The 11,253-nt window shown below is 37.4% G+C and overlaps 1 protein-coding gene across 3 annotated transcripts in view; it reads right to left on the bottom strand.

Annotated features, from left to right (window-relative positions):
* KLHL13 (kelch like family member 13) overlaps nt 1-11,253 on the bottom strand; it is a 137,024-nt gene that overhangs the window by 109,009 nt on the left and 16,762 nt on the right. The window lies entirely within an intron of this gene.

The following is an 11,253-nucleotide window of genomic DNA, read 5'->3' as shown; positions in this document are numbered from 1 at the left end:
AAAAGAAAAGAGAAAAGAAAAGAAAAGAAAAGAAAAGAAAAGAAAAGAAAAGAAAAGAAAAGAAAAGAAAAGAAAGAAAGATTTTATATTCACTCACAATAGCTTTCAAGGGAGTGTTTCCCATGCTTTTGGATTTGTGGACTAATGAAAATTCAAAAACGTCTTTGGGTCCTATGTAGAGTAGCCAACTTTTTTTCCAAAGCAAAAACATTTTTAAAAGCATCCCCTTGGAACAAAAAAAAAAAGCAACTCTCTGGAGCCAACAGATGGATTAGTGGTTAAGGCACTGGACTCTCATACGGCCAATTGCAGTTTAAGTCCCGGACCCAGAGACTTGAAACTCACGCTGGGCGCATGTGTGTGCAAGTCCAAAATCCGAAGAATGGAGAAGAGATTGTGGCATGGCCATCCTTCCTTGCAGGTGATTTCCCACTTTCTCTCTCTCCATCTCTCTTGCTCTAGCAAGCACACACACCCTCTAGCAAGTACACATGCCCTATAGCAAAAATCTCTCAAAATAAATAAATAAATTTAATTTAATTAAAACCAACCCTTTATTCACAATTTCAAAATCTAATCATTTAGAAATCAAGTGTCTCTTTTTTTATGCCTACAATTCATTTGGCAGCAAAATCTGAACTGACCTGAAACTGTCTGGCAATAAAGTATGACCCAAACTGATACTGGCAGTAAAGCCCGACCCAAACTAATGTAAAGCCATTCTCAGGCTTTTTCTCAGTGTAAATATTCTTATGTTTCACTGCAGAAATACTACTGTAATTGATTGTGGGTGCCACCTCAGTTCCTGCTGGGTTGTGCAATATAGGATACATGATGGACTTTTTAAAACCTCTCTAAAACCCAAAGGACCCAAAATTCTGAAATATATCTCATCTCAAGGGTTTCAGATCATAACAATACAGATTCACAGTCACTGATCACCATTGTTTGATTAAAGAAAGGATAGAAGGGGGTCCAACAGATGGTGTGGTGATTAAGATTCTGGACTTCCACATGGCCAACCGTGGTTCAAGTCGTAGACCTGGTAGCTTGAAACTCATACCAGGCATGTGTGCATGTGTGCCCAATATCCTGAGAAGAGAATGCAGAGGAAGAGACTGTGGTGTGGCCAACCTCCCTAGAGGGTGATTTCTCACCTTCCCTCTATCTGTCTATCTCCAGTGAGTGCATCCACCCTATGGCAAAAAAAAAAAAAAAAAAAAAAAAAGAGGGAGAGATAAATGATATAAGGTGTTTTAACTGACCAAAAGTATGAAGGCCAATTTTCAAAATAAATCAGTAAGTTAACTTTCTGGAATGAAAAAAAAAATCACTAAGTTGATGCTAACTGTAGACCTATAACAATTTCCATAACAAATCACCTTCCATGTCCTAACTGGCATGTGGGAACCACTGCTGTTGGAAAGTATTCTACTCAGGTAGCTCCACGCTCAAAAGATGATCTTTAGAACCCTTTCGTTGTGTGGAGAAGAACTATCATTACAGCACTGGAATGAGTTAAGTCATTGTATGGCTTCTGCAGGCCATAGTAGATGATATTTAAGCAGCAAAAGAGCCAGTGGTCATGTGGAATCTACATTACCAACAGAATTTTTAATTATTTTCCTTCATGAATTACCTTTAGTGAACAAATTGAAAGGTGCTTGCAACTCTGGTCCAAATCTAACTAAAAAAGTTCTTTGGTTTTTAAAGAACTAACACAACTGTATGGACATAAATATATAGGAATAAATCTAGAAAATCCAAAGATGTATCTTGATTGTTAGAACACTCGGCAAGCTGGAAGGAAAAGCCACCAGTAAACCATCTTATGGCATAAGGGTCTTATGGAATTTTCAGATTGCATATTTCTGAACACCACCTATGCTCTGAACAGTTTGATATATTAACAAAATAGACTACTTAGACATGTCAAGTTCTGTCCTAGCACATCCTAATAAATCACGTGTTCTACAGTTTAAAAGAAATAATTTAATCTCTCCTATAAGGACAATCATCTGCATCTATAAACAAGACAATAAATTATTCAGGTTTGACAACATTTCATGAATCTCTGCTTTGCATACATCACTGGGTCAGATGCAAATGGATGACTAGATAGGAACATGTCACTGTCCTCAGACTTATAATTTTTTTTAATAGTCTCTCCTGACTAGACCATGAAGTGTCTATTAAAAAAATTATAACAAACACACTGTACTAAGTGTTATGATATATGTGTAATAAAATACTGTGATGGGATACCGTCTAATTCTGTTGTAGGCAGAGTTCAGGGTACTAAGATCCAGCCAATCCAAAGCCATAGAAGAGAATCTGAATAAGTAAACCATTAGAGGCTTTAATACAGAAAGGGCTATGGATGGGGGCTCCCTCACATGTATTTCAAAATATAAAGTTCTAAACTGTATAGTAGTGTATAAAGCCCATCAAAGACCTAATTCCTTTGATGATGACAAATCTATTGAACATGAAATATCATTTCCCCCCATTCATTGTTTGGTACTCGCACCTGGTTAGCGCTCTCAGTATATGTTTTTTCTACCTTCTGGGTACTATAACACTATCACAGAAATGCAAAAGAATGCAGCATATTTGGAAAAGGACAAATAATGTAGTAGGATAATGGCATGGGGATGCAAAATGGGAAGTGGTAGAAATGAGCTAGAAAGGTAGCATGGAAGCCCAATATGAAGTGCTTTCTATGCCCTGCTAAGGAAAGTAAACGTTTTGAACTCATGTTTCAAACCCTGTGTAACCAGAAATAGGTTGCTATGCAATATATTTTCTAGTCGCCTCCATTCGAAAGTGATTATTGCAAGAAAGCAGTAATGAGCCTACAAATTATACCATAATTATCAGAAAAACCATCTTATTCCCAGCTGCATCATTTTATAACTCCTTAATACAACTATGTAAAAACAAAACCAGCTATCCAACCACTCCTCGCTTAACCACCTACTTGTTTAACAACCACTCTGACTCATGATCAGCTCTGTAGAGTGGGGAATCCCCTTTTTCAGTCTGTTGGCGTCTTGGGAATCCCCTTTCTCAGTCTTTGTATCATTCCTGTAGTCAGTTGGTTTTCACTACATGAAGCAATCACAATAATGCAGGACTACATATTTCATTTATAAATTTGTATTTTACTGTGCCCCCAAAGTACAATAATATCTAGAATAAATAAAAATGATTATGCTGGATTTATATTATTGCATTGTTCTGTGTCTTGTCACTTTCTGGTGCTTATCTAATGTATGCTTTTTGTATGGAAAGAATTACTTTATTCTTGGGACCAGCGGATGGTGTAATGGTTACTTTGCTAGACTCCCATATGGCTGACTGTGATTTGAGTTCCAGATTCAGCTTCTTGAAACTCATGCTGGATGTGTGTGCATGCATACCCAAAATCCAGAGAGGTCAATGGAGGAGAAGGGATTGCAGTGTGGCATCCCCCCTGGGGAGGGGGTGATTTCTGGCTTTCTATCTGTCTCTCTCTGGCAAGCACACATGCCCTATAGCAAAAATCTTTCTAAAAAAATTACTTTATTCAAATTTGGTGTCATATGATATCTACTGAAAAATGCATAGCCTATGGTTCTATGACACCATAAGATATACTTCTCCTTTGATCTCTCCCATTTTGCTTAACAACCTAGTGATGGGAATGGAACTTAGTTGTTAAGTGAGGAGTGCCTGTAAAGCAGTAGATGTATTAATATTAGGTCACCGGAAAGTCATGATGTATTTTTCTACGCAAAAATGTGTCATGATTTTCCAATACCCCAATAGTCATCCGAACAAAAATACTCAAAGTAACAGACAATAGTCCCATGAATAGGTCAGCTCTGTGGTGCAGCAGTAATGCACCACTCGAAAGAGGCCAGATCCCACAGGGAAACTGACCCTGGTTCAAAATTCCCAGTCCAGTCACCCTAAAACACTGAACACATGCATAAGCGCCCGGGACCCGATAGGCCAGAGGAATGGAGGAAGGGAACTGGGGAATGACCAGGCCCTGTAGAGAGTGTTCACCTCTCTCTCTTGTTCTCTCTCTCATGCTCTCTTTCACATGTACATGCATGCCAGGTGAGGGCACAGTGGAGGCATTTTGTGGATTGAAAGGATAAGAACAGAGTCACTGCAGGAAGACATCAGTGCATCAATGGTGGCCTGATACGGGAGATGAAAGTCAAACAAAATGAGGAGGATATTCATGAAGGAATGCAGCAGCCACAGCCAGGATCACTGGAAGTCAAGTACTGTGGGGAAGGTATTTGAAGTGGAGGAGGCCAAGAGTCCATCAACAGGGCAATAGCTACATATGGGTAGATTTAACAAATAATGGGAGAAATATTTCTTAATATTAGTGACTAAAGGGTGAGATCATGGAAAGGGAAAAACAAGATGGAACCCACTAATATTGGATTGGATTTTGAAGTATTGGTGGGAACTTATTGTTTCCAATATATAAAGATATGGGGGGAGGGGATAACAGGTGGCATGGAACTTAAGAAGGCTAGATTACACATGGCAAACTGCACAGTTCAAGTCCCAGACATGGCAGCTTAGGAAACAGGCCAGGCTTGCATGAATGTGTGCCCCACAACCCCCAGGGGTAACTTAAATGGAGAAGAGACTGCAGCATGGCCATAACTCCTAGAAGGTGCTTTCTCTCTCTCTCTTCAGTGAGCACACACTCTGTATAGCCAAAACAAAAACAAAAAGACATGGAACTATAGAATATACATGCATATGTATAGATACGCACACACATACATGCATACATACTTCTATTTCCTAGTTCTATCCACTGCATGCATCTGGGAGCAGCAACACCCCAGTAGCAATGAGCACTCTTAGCACACAAATTTGGTTTCTACATGATATTCTTCACTAAAAGGAACTAGGACGGCTGATTCAAGAACTAAAGCAAAGAAAGTACAAAATGAACTGAAATGGAAGGAAGCACAGGGAAAGTATAAGATGAACTAGGAGTGTAAGAAAGAATGATGGAGACGTCAAAAGGACACAGAAAGTAACTTGGAAGGGGTCCCTATTGTCTAAATATGGGACTATTTGTCATCAAAATAAATAATAGGTTACAACTCTCAATAAAATAGAAAATAAGGCTCCATGCTGATGTAATAAATGGAAATGTTGAAAGTTTGATGAGGAATGTTATTTATATCATCTGAAACTAACACCCTCCTTCCCAAAAATACCATTAAATTAAAAGGAGAAGAAAAGGTAGCTTTGTAGTGTAGAAGCCTGAAAGATACTGCCTAAATGAAGTTATCAAGTTTCTTTGGGACAAACAAGTGCTACCTAATGAGAATAATAAGAGTACATTTATCTGCAATTCTTACCAAAGAAGCAAAAGCATTAAGACTAATGTAAACTGAGGGGCATGCTACAAAATAACTGACTTGTAGTCTTTAAAAGTGTCAAGGTCATGAACCAAAAGAAAGATTGTGGCTTTGTTCCAGACAGAAGAAACTAAAGAGAAGTTACAATTAAATGCAAAGCATGATTCTGAACTGGAACTTTTTCCTATCAAGAACATTTTGGTGATAATGGGAAAAATCTGAATGGGCTTTGATTACAATGTACTAATGTATTAATGTAAATTTCCTGAAGTTGATGGTTGAATTGAGGTTATGTAGGACAATGTTCTCATTAAGAGGAATTATACACTAGAGAATTTGAGGCTGATGGGCTTTGTATCAGCAACTTACTCTAAAATGGTACAAGAAGAAATGTTCTGTGTACTTGTGTTGCAATTTTTCTCTGAATTAGACAATGTTTCAAAAACGGTTTTACAAACAGGAAAATGCTAACATAAAGTTTGGTACATGCATACAATAAAATAATACTTATAATGAGGCTAATGACAACAATTAAAAGAGCAAACAAATTGTGAGTGCTTGTTATTTTCCAAACAGTGTGTTAACCATAAGTGCATCTCATCTAACATTACACAGTAATGCTGAAGAATAACTGCGGATACAGAAAGATACATTCAGTGAAAAAATGCAAACACAAAATAGTATGTATAATATAAGCCCATCTTAGGACAAATAATTATATCCACACATATATTTTATAGAGAGACCAAAAGGATAACTGTAACAGTATTCCTGGTTGATTGGATTATGTGTGAGTTGTGGGGGTCTTTTTTCATATCAAATCATTTAATTAAAAATTCTTATTAACATAATATAATTGTACATATTTGTGGGTCTACCATGTGATTTTATAGTGCAAGAATAGAATGTATAATGATTCACTTAGGATAATTAGCCTACCACCCTCTCAACCATTTGTCATTACTTGTGCTGGGAACATTCAGAATTCATTTTAGTTACTTAGAGATACACAGCAAGTTGTTGCTATCTATTTCTCTCCACTATATTTTATAACACTAGAAACTGTTCCTCCTGTCTATTCACATTTTTATTTCCACCAACCAACATCCTTCTAACCTATCCCTATCCTTCTCAGCCCCTAGCAGCCATTCTTTATCCCTCTACGTCTATGAAGCCATTTTTTTTTCAACTGCCAATAATGAGGGAGAATTATGTGATGTTTCTCTTTCTGTGCCTGGCTTATTTCATCTATTAAGAACATAATGTCTTTTGGGTTCACTCATTTAATGTCAAATGACAGTATTTCATCCTTTTTAATGAGCGGATAATATTTCACTGTGTGTGTGCACACATATGTATACAACATTTTCTTTATCATTTGTCAGTAGATTGACACTTAGTTGGCTTCTGTATCTTGGCCGCTATAAGCAGTGCTGCAATAAATAGTGGGGGTGCAGATCTTTATGAAATACCAATTTACTTTCCTTTGGATATATATCTAGTGGTGGGATTGTTGAGTCATACAGTTCTATTTTTACATGCAAAAATGTTAAATGAGTTAATGTTAACATTGAATTATTACCAAGAGAAAAAGTAAGAAACAAAATATACTTAAAGGCCAACTTCAGTCAGCAGTAACTCAATGCTTCAAGATGCTAAGGCCACATGGTAGGGTCCCAAGTTTGTATCCTGAGATACCCCTGTATATGCCAGGAGTACATGGACCCATGATCCTGGCTGGCTGAAGCTGGAGTTAAAAGGTGACATGAAGACCCTCTTGGGGGTGCTACTCTCTCTTGCTGAAGAAATAAGTAATTTTTAAAAATGGTTTATATGAGTCTAATATTATAGTAGGAAAAAACAGGAAAGAAAAATGAATGAATGACATATATGAAATTGTGAATAGTAGTTAAACTTGATTGATGGGATTCATTTTTGTTTTTTATAGTTTTCTGTATTTTCTAAAGTTTCTACTATAAACATGGACTGAGTTTATAAGAAGAAATCTTTTTTCACTAAATGCTTATTAGGAAGACTGCTAACAATTCAGAAAGTATTAGCAGTATCACACTGCACAAAAAAGATACAAAATTGCACATACACTCTGATGACTATATTTAAAACATGCATGAAAAAATGATTGAATAGAAATGTGCCAACATAACTGGGTTTTGTTAAGAGTGGATAGAATAATGTATGATTTTCTTTTCTGCATTTCCAAGATTTCTATATTTTTCATCTATTTTAGGAGTCTTCAAAAAGTTTGTGGAAAATGTGCATGATGATAAAAACCATGCATAGATACCAAAATTTTTTATAGGGCACATGCACTCACTAGAGAGAGACTGAGGGAAAGTAAGATAGAAAGCAACCCCCTGGGGATATGACCATATCACAATTCCTTCTCTTCCATTCTCCTCTTAAGAGTTGGATCCCACACAGGCATCCAATGTGTTTTTCAAGCCTCCAGGCTCAGGATTCAAACTGCACAGTTGGTTATGTGGGATTCAGCTGCATTAACCAACATACCACCTGCTGGCCCTAAATTTGTATTTTAATACCATTTTTCTAAAAACTTTTTAAAATTCTTCTTATATAAATATTAAACAATCATCTATTATAGACAGAAATTCTTTTGCATAGAAGGGCACTGAAATAAGGGTTAGTGATAAATATTTTTATTAATTTTTGTTTTGTAACAGATATTTTTAAATTAGTTTCATTGAAAAAAAGAGTCATTATCTTTTTTTAAGAGAGAATTTTGCTATAAGGCACGTGCACTCATGAGAGAGACAGAGAGACAGAAAGTGAGAAATCACCATGCCACAATCCCTCCTCCATTCTCCTGTTGGGATTTGGGCATGCACACACACACACCGGGAGTGAGTTTTAAGCCGCTGGGTCCAGGACTCGAACTGCAGTCAAACATGTAAGAGTCCAGCGATGTAACCATTACATCATCTGCTGGTCCTGAGCCATTATCTTAATACCCATTAAAGGAAGCACACAGTATGGTATAGTTGACATGGACATTAAGTGAGGTAGGCAGAATAATGCCCTCCCACCAAAGGTATCCACTTCCTAACCCCTGGGACTTGTAGATGTGATTAAGTTAAGGTTTGAGAGATGGGGAGATTATAATGGACTACTCAAGGCTCAATGTCCTCACAAGGGTCCTTAAAAGTAGAAAAAGGGTCAGCAGGTGATGTGGTAAATGTCCTAGACTCCCACATGGCTGACCAGAGTTCAAGTTCCAGACCTGGCAGCTTGAAAATCATGCTGGATATGTGTATGCACATACCCAAAATCCTGAGAGGAGAATAGAAAAGAAGGGATTGTGGCATGGCCATCTCCCCTAGGGAGTGATTTCTCACTTTCCTTCTCTCTGTCTCTCTCCATCTCTCTCCGGGAAGTACACATGCCCTATGGCAAAAACCTTAAAAAAAAATAAAGTGGAAGAAGAAAGCAGCATAGGTCCAGTGAAGAAAAGTGAGGACTTGACTCACCACTGCTGGCAGTGAAGATGGAGGAAGAAGGAGACCAGCAAAGGCATATGGTCTTTAGAAGCTAGGAAGGGCAAGGAAATGGATTCTCCCCTAGAGTCTCCAGAAAGGAATGGAGTCCTTGATTTTAGCCCAGCAACCTTTGGAACTGTAATATAATAAGGCTGTGTTGTTTCAAGGCTCTCAGTTCATGGTAATTTGTTACAGCAGCAATGAGAAACAAATACATAGGGCTTTAGATAGCTAGAGAGAAACTGTGTAATCAAGTTAGCCATTTATTTTAGGGGAAAACAAAACAACTGAGGCAAGAGAGTAAATTGGAGTTGAATTCACAATGCTGTTAACAGCAAGATTTATGCCTGGATGTAAGTGTATCGTTAAGCATGTGTTTAAGACCAAATAGTATCGTAGAATTGCACTCATAGAAAGTTTAGAATGAACTGGATTTAGTTTATATTCTATTATTATCCACCACCCTACCCTCCAATGATTATTGAATGAATAATTACTCTCTATCCAACTCAAAGAAAATGAACAGCTAGAACTATTCAACTATGAGAAAAAGTATTTCACATGTAAAAATTGACAAGGGATGATGGTATAGCAGTACCACAGTTCTCTGCAAGTCTGACCTACATGGCAATGTTTTGGATTTTCATCTGGAGACCTCTTTGAACATGCTGATCAGTACTGTCTGAAGCTGTAGATGAATCACAGCATCAAGACTCCTTCTTCCCCCCTTGCTCCTCCTCCCTCCCTCCCTCCCTTTCTCACTCATGAAATAAATAAACTTTTGAAAGGGTAAAAGTTATACCAATTTAACTATAAATATAAAATATATCACATGCACTATGCAACACTGAAAACATCTAATAAGACATTTCACCATAGAAGGATGGGGGGTTTTTAGTGCAAATTATTTTATTTTGATGAATAAAAGCTGTAGTTGCATATAGAAGGTTTTTTAACATATTAAATATGTGAATACAGGTTTTTATGATTAAAAAATAACATTTAACTATGCAAAAAAAAAGGGGGGGTGACATTCATACATTCGTACCTTGACTATTTTACATGCTATGTGAACTTGGAATTCTTTTTTTTTTTTCTTTTTTTAGGTTTTTACCACAGGGCACATGCGCTCATCAGACAGAGATAGAGAGAGGGAAAGTGATAAGTCACCGCCACCAACCCAGTGAGAATGGCCACATCAACATCCCTTCTCCATTTTCCTCTTGGGATTTAGGGCACACACACCCATGCACCCATATGATTTTTCCAGTTGCCAGGCTTGGGACTCAAACTGCAGTCGGCCATGTGGGAATCCAGCACCTTAACCATCATGCCACCTGCTGACCCCAAATTGGAGAAGTTCTCTCACTTTGCCTATTAGATTCCCTATCTTTTTACAGATAAAAGGTTGAACACTAGCTTTATATTCTTCTTTTTTCTCTAAAGAAATGTAGCTGTTATTTATGGAGTCACAACTATTCTTAGAAAAACAAATAACCTTAACTGTTTTCAACTCCTTTCAAATTCAGAGTTCACCTTTCAGGAGAACAAAGTAATTCAAGCAAATTGTCTCATTAATTTTCAAGACAGGTAAAAGAAAGTATTTCTATTCTGGAAAAAGCAAGGAAAAAGGAAAGAAACTGGTGGCATAATAAATAAATTGGCTCTGTTATGTTGGCAGACCCAAGGCCAGAAAACAGGGTTTTTCAAACTCCAAACACAGTACTACATTCTGCCTATTCAACAGAAGGGACAATCAGGTAAATGAACTACTCTTTAAGTATAAATGGTAGAAGTATGGGATCAAAAAATAATATTGATGTACTTTCCTTTTCATCTCACAGTCAAATGAAAAATGGAGGGGCAGACAGGGCGGTCTGGAGATTAAATAGCTATCTCTCTCTAGAGGTCCTATCAATCTTGGCACTGGCTCAGAGAACCTAAACAGAAAAGTGTGTTCTCGGTGGCATCACACTGAATTACATAGACATCCAAGTTTGAAAACACAAAAATGAGAGCTAAGTCAAGCCTAAGAGAACTGCCAACTCTGGACAATGGCTGATCCCAGACAAGTTCAGACAGATTAACTAATTGACATTTTCAATAAAGTGCTAAGGGGGGAAAAATGACACCATCTACATCTAGGCATGGCTCTTCTTGTCAAGAGCAACATTAAATTTAATTTAAATACACTCTGCTGCTTCTGTTATTTGTTTTCCCTAAAACAGACTGCTAAGATCGCTAGAGAATTTCTTTCTAGCTATCTACATCCGCTATCTATGCCATGCTGGGCGAATGCAGGAAAAAGGCCTCGCCTTCAGGATAATTTATTTCCTAACATGCCATGGATA

The sequence above is a fragment of the Tupaia chinensis genome, unplaced genomic scaffold, assembly GCF_000334495.1.
Source record: "Tupaia chinensis unplaced genomic scaffold, TupChi_1.0 Scaffold145659_1, whole genome shotgun sequence".
Taxonomy (NCBI): domain Eukaryota; kingdom Metazoa; phylum Chordata; class Mammalia; order Scandentia; family Tupaiidae; genus Tupaia; species Tupaia belangeri.
This window is presented reverse-complemented; position numbering and strand designations above follow the sequence as displayed.